We start from the raw sequence: 12853 nt of genomic DNA on the forward strand, positions 1-12853 counted from the left end.
AGTTGACGATTAATCGATTAGTTGATGGTTATTTAAATAATCAATTAATCACGATTAAGTGTTTCAACTCTAGTAGACAAAGACAATCAGACAGACAATTTCTCCTAAAACATAACTTCCTTGGCAGAGGTAATGTTGAACAGACAGAGTCAAACCTGGCAATGTTATCTAATTTAAAAGAAATAAAAGTATTACATGCAACACAAAAAGTGCTTTGATTGGCTCTAGGTTTCCATTTCATGATGCTTTATGACCACACACTAAATACTTAGCGGCAATGCTACGCTACCGTCAACCTTTACAGACAAAACAAAGTCTCACCAAACCAGACATGCTTTGTCTTTGTGATTCTGTCACAGTAAAGACTTTACTCCACTTTCTCATAGCGTGCGCTGACTATCCGCTAAGTAAAACTAACTCTAAATAAACGTAATCCTCTTATATTTTTAAAGCAATAATGGGCGAATAGTTATTTATACTGGGGGGAAATATAATAATAATAGCCTGTTTGACCAATAACAGAAAATACAACTTCTGGGAATCTTTAGAGACAACCACAGTAGCATAAACAGGGGATATGCAGTCTTCCTGCGCTGCTTATGTACAGAAAATAGACGGAACGCGTGGACTGAGCAGACGAGGGGCAAAACATCCAGTGCACAGCCACTGGGGAGTGGAAAAGGATTTGGAATAACTTTGTGTTCTCAAGGGTCTTTCTGTCAATCCTGATGACATATTCCTATTATCCCTATACTTTTTGATTTCTAAATAGATAAAAAAAAAATATATATATATATATATATATATTCCCCTATAACAATGCTCCTGCTTAAGCACCAAACCCCCTTTTTAACCTAAAATGGCTGAGGAAGTTGGTTTATCTAACGTTATATTTGACCTAACCTTACAGCAGTTTCCAGTTGCAGAAAATAAGGATAGTGGAGGTTATTTATAATAACAGAAAGGTTTAGATGTTTGATTATGGTGGGCCCATCAGTGGGACGCCTTGCTTTCTTGAGCGGCAGGCCTTTTAATGGAATGAAGAGGACAGAAATGTCAAGGGAAAAGTATTCATAAACACAAGCAAAACCACCGGACCCTGCTGGGAAAGCCATGTTCTCATAACTGGGTCTCCATACTGGCAGGAAATTAGCCATAATATAAGCAGTGAGAATGAAAGAAAACCTTTATAAGGTTAATGGAAGAAAATATGCAATGTACTTTGTTTATAAAGTTCAAACTACTTTTATCTATGGACAAACTGTTCTCTGCCGGCCTTTTTAACTTGGTTACTTTTCTATCAGAATCCCCGAAAAGTGATTGGAAAATGCTTATTCTTTGTGCATAGATGAACCTTTGTGATACTGATGCAAAATTATATATATATATTTTTTAAATAGGCATATTGATATTTGGTCAAGGCTGCCAACCAACTTTTGCCAAAATGAGCTACTAATGAGTTGGAGGCCAATCAGAGATCACCGTTTTACATAAAACTGCTTTAGATGGGAGGTTCCTTAATGACAAAGGAAGATTCAGTTTATGGAGCAAAAAAAAAAAGTCCAAGAGGCATCTAAAAAGAGACAAACAGAAATGACACAACCATGAAGGGAAGTTCCAAGATAACCAAATATAGCCTTTACAGAAATGCCAAAGAATGCATGGTCTACAACTATTATCCCATGGTCCTATCGCTTATTTTAAAGTGAGGGGGGACAAATTGGAATCTAAAACTGTCTGACACAAACAACCACAATGATAAGCAGTTGGAAATAGCCTTAGGTAATGGAAAGAAAAATCTGCTCTGGCCAGATTTACTCAGATCCGTAGGAAGCAGGGTGATGCACAGCTATGCTGAACTGCCAGAAACATGGCTCCCTGAATTCCACGTAGCAAACGTGGAAAAGGTGCTTTAGTCAGATGTGCAAAGTCTACATTAGGGCTGCAACTAATGATTATTTTGCAAATTGATCAATCTGTTGTGGTGGCAGCATCTGGGTGTGGCAAAGGTTTGCTTATAAACGTTGGTAGATTTTCATTTTACAGCAGGACGATTCCTAATATGCAGCCCAAGGGAAAATTGGATGGTTAACATCAGAGCATATTAATGTATAAGGAGGGCCCATCTTAGCTTAGACCTAAATCAAGTCAAGAGTTTGGTGCAAGATCTAATCTAATCTAATATTAATCGATACCCTCCATGAAATCCAGCTGAGTAATAAAAAAAAAGTGAAATAGCTCAGTCTCTAGTCTTGCAATGTGGCAAGACTTCCCCCTAAATACCAACTATAATGAAAGGTTATTCGGGTCATTCCAAATGTTCAACACAATATCTGATTTCTTAGTGCAGAATGCAGAGCATCCTACTTTCTCCTATCTAAAGGTTATGCAGCACTTTGTGTTTGTTAATTAGACAAAATACACTTATATTTTAAACTAGAACGTAATTAAATATGAAAGATTTCAAGTGGTGCAAACATTTTTGCAAAGCATTATTGTTTTGTTGCTATAAAATGGATGGATACTGTTTTTCTTAAGGCTGAGGCCAAAGCCGATTATTTTGGTATCAGTCTAACCAACATCTGATACATGCTGCCGATTCTTATAGCCAATATCCGCTTTTCTTCCTCCATTTAGGATGAAAGAGACACAATTCTAACAAATGCACAGAAGTCCCAACTTATACAAAAAAAGATGCATTGTTTAAATATAAAATAATTCTTACAAAACATTAACATTAGAAAGAGGAAACGGCAATGCATAGGCTTCACATGATCTAAAGGCATGGCTGCTGAATACTAATTAATCTGTTTTCTCTAAAAAAAAAAAAACACCAATATCATCCGGCCAACGTATCCGTATACCTCTACTATAAAAGAGGTGACATGTTTTTAGGTGACACGTCTTCCTGTTGCCAAGCACAGAGTTAGCTCTAACAAATAAACACGACCCAAAAAGTCAACGATGAAATCTGAAAATACTGACAACCAATAACTACTATAGCAAGTCTGACAAACTACTCAACATTCCCAGAATAAAAGTCCGCTAAATAAATATCAGTCTGACAACTTGGGAGTGTTGGCCTAGTGGTTAGAGCAGTTTGCCTGTGCTCTGAGAGGGTTGCAAGTACCAGATCGATCCCCACAGCCTCCACTCTGGGTCCCTAAGCAAGACCCTCAACCCCACACTGCTCCCCGGGCACCAAACAATGGCGGCCCACTGCTCCCCAAGGGGATGGGTTAAATGCAGAGAGTTCATTTCGTTGCTCTGTACTTGTGACAGTGTACTGACAATAAAATGCTGGGAAAAAAAATATTATTAGAATACTCATTAACGGAAAGTATTTAATTAAAACCATTTGTATTTTACATTTTATTATTATCCAACGGATCACAACACAAATGTAGATTTATTTATAGAACACATGTTTGAAGAGGAAATCGTGTACCAGATGTTAAAGTCTAGCAAATGTCAAACCGTTGTTTTTTTTTTAAGTGTGCAAAAAGATTCTAGGACCTTCTCACATCTGAATACTTTGTTAAAACTGATCATTTTCTGAGCCATAGAGCCAGGATAAAGCCTGTTTTTAAAGCCTGCTAAAATAAACACAATTTGGTGCATTTCTGTAACACTGGTACATTTGTAGGCCTTTGACGTCCATCATAAAGCCACCATTCAGGCAGAGAAAAGGCCAATTTAACAATAGGCCTTTTCTCTAGTGAAATAATATTATCATAAGAGAATACAATGAATGCTACTGATTGAAGACTTGACAGAAACCAAAACTGAACCTACATCTAAACCTCCTTACCCCCAGTAGTTATCAAGCCAAGGAAGTTATTTGTACTTTTTTTTAAATGCCTTATCCCTGCAGCAGATCTATGTCTAAATGCAGAAACTTAAATATTCAGACTGCCTCGGTCAAGATTTAATCTGATTATAAAGTTTAATAAAAGAGACTAATGTTGCCTGAGGCTAATTCTCAGAGCTCACATGCTCTGTCTAACATGTGGCTTCAGCTGGTTAGAGGGCGGTTTGTCAGATCATTGTCCAACAACAAAGTTTTATCACATTCATTTCCTAAAGTCAAGTAGTGTAGATTCTTGGTCAAAGTATATTTTTAAAGAGATTTTAAAGGAAAGAAAATTAAAAGTGTTATTTCGCATCTAGTAGGCTGTTGGGGTGCTCCCTTATTCAGGGGTCAGCAAAGCTAAAGGAGTCATTTCAGCCAAAGCTCACTCTTTTTTGGCTCTTTTGTTTTCCATTTTTTCTCAATAACAAAAAGGGACATTCAGTGTGCAAGTTAATCACTGAAGCTAAAGACTTTGAAAAAATGTTTACTCTTTCACATGTTTTCTGATTTGTAATCAAATTTGGAAGAACATGTAAGGCAACAAAAAAAAAAATAGTCTAGTACTCGTAAAAAGGCAGAAAAAGCACAACTCATCAACTATTTATTTAAAGCACTCAGACATTTGCAAGACAATGACTGGCCAATATTCAGATCATATGCAAAATAGAGAAGCATGTCTTTTTGTGCCTTTTACCACTAAAACCCTGAGTCATCAAGCCAAGGACTTCATCAGAGCCCAGAAGGTTTGCCGTAGCATCTGGCACCAAGATGTTAGCAGCAGATCCTGTAAGTCCTGCAAGCTGTGGAGTGGGGGGGTGATTTGCTTGTCCAGTCGATCTTACAGATACGCGACTGGATTGAAATTTGAGGAATCTTGAGGCCAAGTGTGAGCCTTGAACCATTTTTGTCTTTGGGCAGAGAGGAATGAAGTGCAAAATTTGGTTTATAAATAAGCAAAAGTGTCTCTAAATAATTGGATTTGATATCAAATGTTGGTTTGCAGCCACCAGGTAGTACAATTTTAATGCAAAGATATTACTTCCATGAAAGATTATACATTCTCTTACAAAAAGCTTAAGAACCAACATGAACAACAGGAATCAGGGTTTCCCAACAGTGTTGGCCAAAGTATCACATGTCTTTTGTTTATCCTATTATGCATGTTAGTATCATTTGTTTCCCAGGAAAGCAACACAGGTGCCCATGTAAAAAAAAAAGAAAGAAAAAAGTTGATCCATCAGACTAAATGCCTAAACACAGCGGTTACCAACAACTTTTTTTGATCTCCAATCTGATTTTTTTCCATGTCTCACTGACTGCATAGAGAGGCTCCGACTAGGCAGGGTGGGCAGATCTGCTTGGAATTTTTCTGTCTCTGTGCCACAAAAATTGAAGCAAATTCCCACATTTGCCTTGGACAGATTATGAAAAGTTATTTTTAAAAAATGAAAATACCACCAGCGCATTCTACAAAGCAAAGCCCCAATTGACGAGTCTGGGCAGCATCTCAAACCAGAACAGACAGAGAATGTTCATATGCCTATATAAAAAAAAATAAATAAAAAAAAAAACATAATGAAATCTACGTCTAAAGAAAAGAAAACAGCAATAAACGCTGTGGGACTTTCTGTTTTTTAAAAGAGGTGAGATACGCTGTGCTTACTTGCTTTGTCTGCCCCTTGTTATTTTGCTTTTGTGAGGCTCAAAGAGGATCACTCCTTTATCTATTTTCTGTCCTCCTTAACTCCTATTATGGGTAAAGCATTCTTTTTTAATTTTCCATTCATAATTTTTGCACAAGTCAGCCCCGCTTACTGTATACACGATGTGTGACTCCAAAAACTGACTCTTTTCCCATGCGAATAACAGCTATATTTTGTATTTTCCCCCAAAGCGGATGTGTTTACTTTGTAACCTTGTCTCTCATCCTGTCAGACCCAGGAAATTACTGCTGAATTGCTGCATACTACTACTAATATCCATCCACGCATCTTCTTTTGCTTACCCGGGGTCGGGTCGCGGGGGTAGTAGCTTCGGTAGGAGGGCCCAGACATCCCTCTCCCCAGCCAATTGGGCCAGCTCCTCTGGGGGAATCCCAAGGCGCCTATGCCAGCCGAGAAACATAGTCCCTCTAGCGTGTCCTGGGCCTCCCGCTGAGCCTCATCCCGGTGGGATGTACCGTGGAACACCTCACCAGGGAGACGTCCAGGAGGCATCCTAATCAGATGCCCGAGCCACCTCAACTGGCTCCTCTCGATGTGGAGGAGCAGCGGCTCTACTCTGAGTCCTCTCCGGATGACTGTGCTCCTCACCCTATCTCTAAGGGACAGGCCAGACACACTACGGAGAAAACTAATTTCAGCCGCTTGTATCCGGGCATCTTATTCTTTCGGTCATGACCCAAAGCTCATGACCATAAATGAGGGTAGGAACGTAGATCGACCGGGAAATCGAGAGCTTTGCTTTTTGGCTCAGCTCACTCTTCACCACAAAAGACCGGAAATGTGCACGCTTCACAGCAGACGGCGCACCAATCCGCCTATCGATCTCCCACTCCATCTTCCCCTCATTCTGGAACAAGACCCCAAGATACTTAAACTCCTCCACTAGGGGCAGTACATCCTCCCCAACACACCACTACTTATAGTCTGATTAAAATAGACCTGGAGTCTATGTCAGTAAGACCTACACAAGCCCCCTCGTGTAAAATCATGTCAGGTGTGATCATCCCCATTGACCTTCAAAGAGCGCTAAATGCCACAACCTCTAACGACATGATTTTCTGTCGGATTGGATGCAAAATCGGATTTGGTGTGTTCTGGCCTTAAGGCAAGCTCCTCCATTGCTTTGGAATCCAACTCTATTGTTCCTAATCAACAGTGAACAGAGTGCAGCATTGCCATCTCTCTTATATGCTTTTAACAAAATACTTTGTGTCTTCGTATTCCTTTCTATTAAAATCCTCAGCCATTTCTGCTACCGTAACTCTTGTTGGATTCAACCATAAAGGCCAATCTTAACTGCCAACTTGCATTAACAAGCCTGTTGATGGCTCACTGTTGTTCGCGGTCATCCCTAGACCCTTTAAATTCAGAGCACCAGAGAACATTTTCACAGAGCTAAAGGGTTTAGATATCCTAAAGCAGAATCATCTATATATCACTATATGATCTTGGCCGTTCTCCAAGCTTTTAAAACCACGGACTTAAAATGTTGGAACTTATTTGTTCCCCAAGATCTCCACTAACCAACTCGGTAATGAAAAGTAAATCACAAAACAGCTTTTCACACTTAAAGGTAGGAGTTACAAATCTTCTAAGTATGTGCGACTTCCTGAAATATGACGGTTAAAGTTTACATTCATGTGTTCGAAGTCTAGGCCAGTGGACTTCAACAACAGCTCAAATGACAACAAAACCGATAAGACTCATATGTGCAGAATATGGCTTTATGACAGAATTGTGTGAAAGGAGACCAGTGTTCATTTCGCCTGACAGTATTAGTACTCTTGATTAGCGTATTAAAAAAGCTATAACGGAACTTTTGTGCAATAGGGAGAACTATGTTGTCTTTGTGAAATGTTTCAAATGAGAACAAATCTGACGGTGTTGAGGTAAAATGCTGCCTTGATTAAACATAACGACATCTGTAACTCACATTGCCTCAGAAACTAAAAACGATAGTTTAGTTGCCTTTAAACCAGGAGTTTCCAAATTTAGTCCTCAGAGTGATTTTGTGGCCCTAAAACCGCAGCAGTTGCAGCAGATACACTGAAACTAGACCCTTCAAAGATCCAGATAAATCATACTCAAATAGCAGTAACTCTTCATCTTTTACTACGTTTATATTTGTGTTTGACTCCATTTTAAAAAGATGAAAAGCATCCAACCTTTTTTTTTTATTCAAAAGCATGCTTAACTAAATAAAGGGTTATTTTGTCTTTTTTTTTAGGGGAAATATGCAGTAATCTATGTGATCCCTTTCCTACAGATATCAGATCCACTTCATTTCTTCAACTGATGTTTTGCTTTTAGTTTATTGATGAGCAGCAAAAAAAAAAAATACTTTAGCATCAGGACAGTTTCAGTCCACCTTTTTAAAGGTTTGAACGCCTTTGCCTTTAAAATTGAACTGTGAAATGTTTCCAGGCCCTTAATGGTAGAGGAATATTGTATCCTGATGGAGAGCCTTCATCCAGACAGTATGCAGCCTCCCCCACCCCACATTTAAACCTTTGAGACAGCCTGCTTTACCCTTCCAAAGGGGACCACGCATGACATGATACACACTCACCAGTCACTGGCCTACTTCTGCTTGCAGAGTCTGTCTGTAATCCTTCTTATTCTGGAGCCTTAAAGCATGTTGATTTTTGGGGTTTTAATCCATATGAAGATGTTAAGTTAGTTCCCAATTCCGACACTTGACTTAAGAGCTAAATATCTACAGAAAAGGGAACTTAAAATTATGAAAATTGTAAGAGATTGGAAGGAATTTCTTCTTAAACAGTCTATGAGGGGCAGAATAGTCAGTGCATCCTGCTTGATTTCTGAGAAAATGTGCCAACATTCAACCTACACGTCTCTCCTCCCCACAGTAAAATTTGTACATTGCGCGCCGGAAAGCCCAAAACAAAGTATTGCAGAATCAGAAATTCCCCCCTAGAGAAGTTCTTACTATCAGCAATTGCCACAGAGACTAAATTACTCCACCGATCTCCACCTAAATTGAACAGGAACACTCCTGAGAGTAACGAGTCTTTCTATTAGATTAAACTGTCAGGGGTTGCGCACGTGTGAGCAGTCTGTGTCCTCTATTTAAAAAGCTGTATTTATATATATTTACTTGGAAAAAACAGGAGGGGAAATAAAGGACCATATTAGGAAATATGTCTTTTGGACTGTGAAATACCAATAATTACAAAGCGCACATCGACGATCGCTTGCGCTTACCTTTAGGAGTGACTTTTCCTCTGCTCGGCTGTACCTACATGAATAAACTAAATCCTCTATTCTCATTCTCCCCCCTCGCTGTGCAAAGGGAGCCAGATGTTGAAGAGATGCGCACTTCTGCTCGGATCTGTGTGCTGAGTAGCTTGGCTGAAATCGATGCGGGTCAAACAGACTGAGCTGTCACCCCCCACCTCCCCTGCTAGGCTCCGATCAGGCAGCGAGGCGAGGCGGATCTGGATGCAGCTGTCTGACAATCGGCTGAGCCGCTGATGACAGCGGCGCGAGGGGCGGGCCTCGCGGACCGGAGCTCTGAGCGTGGGTTTAGTGGTTGATTTGCAGGAACTGACCTAAGCCGCCGAAGTTAGTCACAGACATGTGTTTGAAAAAAAAAATACAAACATACTCTCTCTCAGTAAAAAGTTTAGATTAAATTGTGTAATATTTTACTTTTTCCTTATCTTTCCCAACCAATTTAACACTGCTGGTGTAGTGAATAATTCAGGCAGTTGTTCTTGTGGCAATTTATTGCATTTACGTCTATGACAAACAAAGAAAACAGATAAAATCTGTTTAAAACTTTGAGGAAAAAATACATAAATTACTACCCCTAAAGAAAGTCAGCTATTTGTCGCCATCTGCTGGCCAGATAGCAGAAAGCCATGCTGATTATTTTTGGAATATGTCCCAAAATAAAATATGGAATAAAAAAATGTTCTCATATTTTCCTAATTAAAATATTTATTGAATATACAGGTCAATTTAAGCATATTCTTTTCTTTACTGCGTGGCAGAAAAGTAATTTATTAAACACACATGGCAAAAGTGACTAAATGCATGATACTTATGTGAATGTATTCCTAAAGAATATTTAATTTTCTTAAACTAAAGTGCAAAATCCAAGCTTTTCAACATGTCTTGATTTTCAAATTAAAATTTATTATTTAAAGTGAAATCCATTGTTCAGTCTGTCCTATGTTCAGCCATTACTGAGTGGTTTGGGTAATCTATACGTCATCTCAAAAAAGTATTTAGGTCTACATGTGGCCTTCTCTCCATGCAAAACGTCTAGGGTCAGGGAAAGGACAGCAAACCTCTCTTCAAAGCCTATATATTCTGCAAACAAACTACCCTGACTTTATTCTCCAGGCAAGCTATACAGAGTTCTATTTGGATAAACCAACCACCACAGAAATAATTTTTTTTCTCAAGCCTTCCATCTGATACAAACTAAAAGAGTCAAAGTTCCTTGCTAATCACTGATATATAAATAGCTTAGCGCTGCCACTAATGATTATTTTGCAAATCGATTAATCTGTTAAGCATTTTTTCGATTAATCGATTAGTAATCAGATAGCAAAAGGTTCCTCAAAAAAAGACTTTTTGTAAAACTAAACCAGGTAAAAATAAAACTTTTCCATTTGAGGAGTTCTGAATAGTAGTGTATTGACAGACATTTTTTTTTAACTTAACTTTTACAATTTTTTGTTGGTTGCTCCGTCAGCTTAAGGCATATTTTACAGTCTCTATACTCCAGATAACGATTAATCGACTGCTAAATTAGCTGACAATTATTTCAATAATCGATCAATCACGATTAATCTGATTAATTGTTTCAGCCATAAAATAGACAAAAATATAAATTTTAGTTTCCCTTTTTACATGTTTATATTTGAAATGTTTGAAGGTAGTAATTGATCATAATAAAGTGAACTCTATTAGGATTTAGACTTGATTTTGAATGATTAAACTTGACTTTCAGCAGTGATTCTATTAATTTACCAAACTTTTTCATCTAGATCACTTGAGGATTGTAGTGTGTGCCTCTTTGATTAAACTGAAGTAGTGTTGGTGCTTTCAGGAATAACTGTTCAAAATAGCTACTGCTTCATACTTTGGTCAGTTACAATAATATATGCCATCCCAGATGGTATATTTTACTTAAAGTTTAATTAAACAAAGCATGTAATGTTCAAGAGCAAACAAAAATTAGCAAATGTCTGTGTGTTCAAAGGTAAATTAAACATGCTTGCAAATTTATTCTACAGAAAAAAAAACATAGAAAAGCAATTCCTCCACACTGTTTAAAATTTGCCACAAGCTACACAGCAAACGTGTGGAAAAGGGACTTTGGCCAGAAGGGAACAGCAACTGAACATGGTGTCACATGCAAAGCACCTAATGTGATAGAAAACAAACACTGCATGTCTCCCTCACTGCCCTATACTCCTCATACAGAGAAATGTGGAGGAAGCATTATATTGTGGAGATGCAGAAGAATTTTTGGAAAGATTGAAGTGGAGGGTCACCTTTAAGTAGAACTACAACCCTAAATAGAAAACTAGAGCTAAAATGTTTTAAAAGAAAAGAAAAAAAAGTGTCGTAATATTTCTAGAACAAAATTTGATAAAGAGTTTTATTAGAAAGCTTTAATTGCTGAGAGACTAATATTTGGACTGGGTGATTGGTGAGAAATTCCTAACTTCAAATTTATGAAGGTAGTTTACGTAAATAACCTAAATACTTTAGGTGATATCACTCTCTTAACAGCTTTCAACATGGAGTTTAATCTGTTTCCACCAGGCAATGAACATTATTTTTACATTATTTACTTCAGCAGCCCTAACAATTTGGTAAACCCTATACAAATAGGACACTGTAGCTTGATTATTGGAAATTTTTCAATCAATCCCCACGAAAAAAAAAAAAATAATAATACCACAAAAATACCACCGTCACAAAACTCAAAAAAAGAAGAAAAAAAGAAAAAAAAAAAAAGAAAGAAAGAGTTTACTAAAAATAATCATGACTAATCTGAAAAAAATGCATACCCACCCCCACTTCCCACTTATGCAATGCTGGACACCAGGGGCGGAGCTAGATGGGGGGCCACCCTGAGCCAAACATTGGCCACCCCTGTGGCCATTCTTACTACGGTATTTTTAATACAGATGGTAGGAGCTGGAATACTCTCAGGTGGAATATTCAAAACATTTTCATTTTTCAGATGTTAACAGTTGCTCAGCAACAAAAACACTCTGGTTAATTATGCAGAGCAATATACTAACATTAAAGATGATAAATACAGAATTCCTGCTCTTTTTAGAACTTGTGTTGTTTGGTAAGGAGAAAATGATGTGTCTTTGCAAATGATCCAGGAGTCTTTAGTGAAATCATTGATAAATAAATATTTAAATAAAAACGTATTAAATAATCAATTTATGTAGATTTTAGTACTTGTAAATATCAATTTTATGCAGAATGATTATTGATAAAAGTTGGTAAGTAATGACAATGAATAAAATGTTCAACTCAGAACTCAAACCTGAAAGAATTGTATGCACTATATCTTTATCTAGAAAGGACGGATGTTTAAATATATGTGTCTATACGTTAGCGACGGTTGTAGAAAAGTATAGTTATACTTTATTTAGAAACAAATGGATGTTGTGGTTGTTCATTTTCCTGTTGAACAGAGGCGTAGCCAGAAAATTGTTATAAGGGTGGCCAGGCAATAACCAATGTACGCTGAGGGGTGGCTGAAAGCGGATAGACACTAGAAACTCAGGGTCAAGCCAAAGATAATACAAACTATACTTTCCTACAGCCTTTGCTAACAAATAGACACATATATTTAAACATCCCTGCTTTTTAGATAAAAGGTATAGTGGATTAAATTCTTTCAGTTTGGAGTTCAGGGGCGAACATGTTTTCCATCGTCATTACTTACCTACTTTTATCAATAATCATTCTGCATAAAATCAATATTAACAAGTACCAATGTCTACATCGTCTAAATTGATTATTTAATAAGTTTTTATTAAATAGTTATCTATCTCTGATTTCACTGAAGACTCCTAGATGAATGCAAAAACACATCATTTTCTCTTTTCCCCATAAAACACAAAATCTAGTTCTGAAAAGAGCATGAATTCTGTTTATCATCTTTAATGTTAGTATATTGATGTGTATAATTAACCATAGTGTTTTTGTTGTCAAGTAATTATGAATATATGAAAAAATAGTAAGGCAAAGCAAGGCAAATTTATTTGTA

General features: G+C 37.5%; 1 protein-coding gene across 1 annotated transcript in view; it reads right to left on the bottom strand.

Moving 5' to 3' along the window:
* Window positions 1–9050, bottom strand: part of LOC107104254 (USP6 N-terminal-like protein) — a 31227-nt gene extending 22177 nt beyond the window's left edge. Inside the window, exon 1 of the mRNA XM_015404215.1 lies at window positions 8803–9050. The gene's annotated coding sequence lies outside the window, so the exon portion shown is untranslated. The remainder of the gene's footprint in view (window positions 1–8802) is intronic.
* Between the last annotated feature and the right edge of the window lie 3803 nt (window positions 9051–12853).

This window comes from Cyprinodon variegatus, unplaced genomic scaffold, assembly GCF_000732505.1.
Source record: "Cyprinodon variegatus isolate N-32 unplaced genomic scaffold, C_variegatus-1.0 Scaffold1668, whole genome shotgun sequence".
NCBI lineage: Eukaryota > Metazoa > Chordata > Actinopteri > Cyprinodontiformes > Cyprinodontidae > Cyprinodon > Cyprinodon variegatus.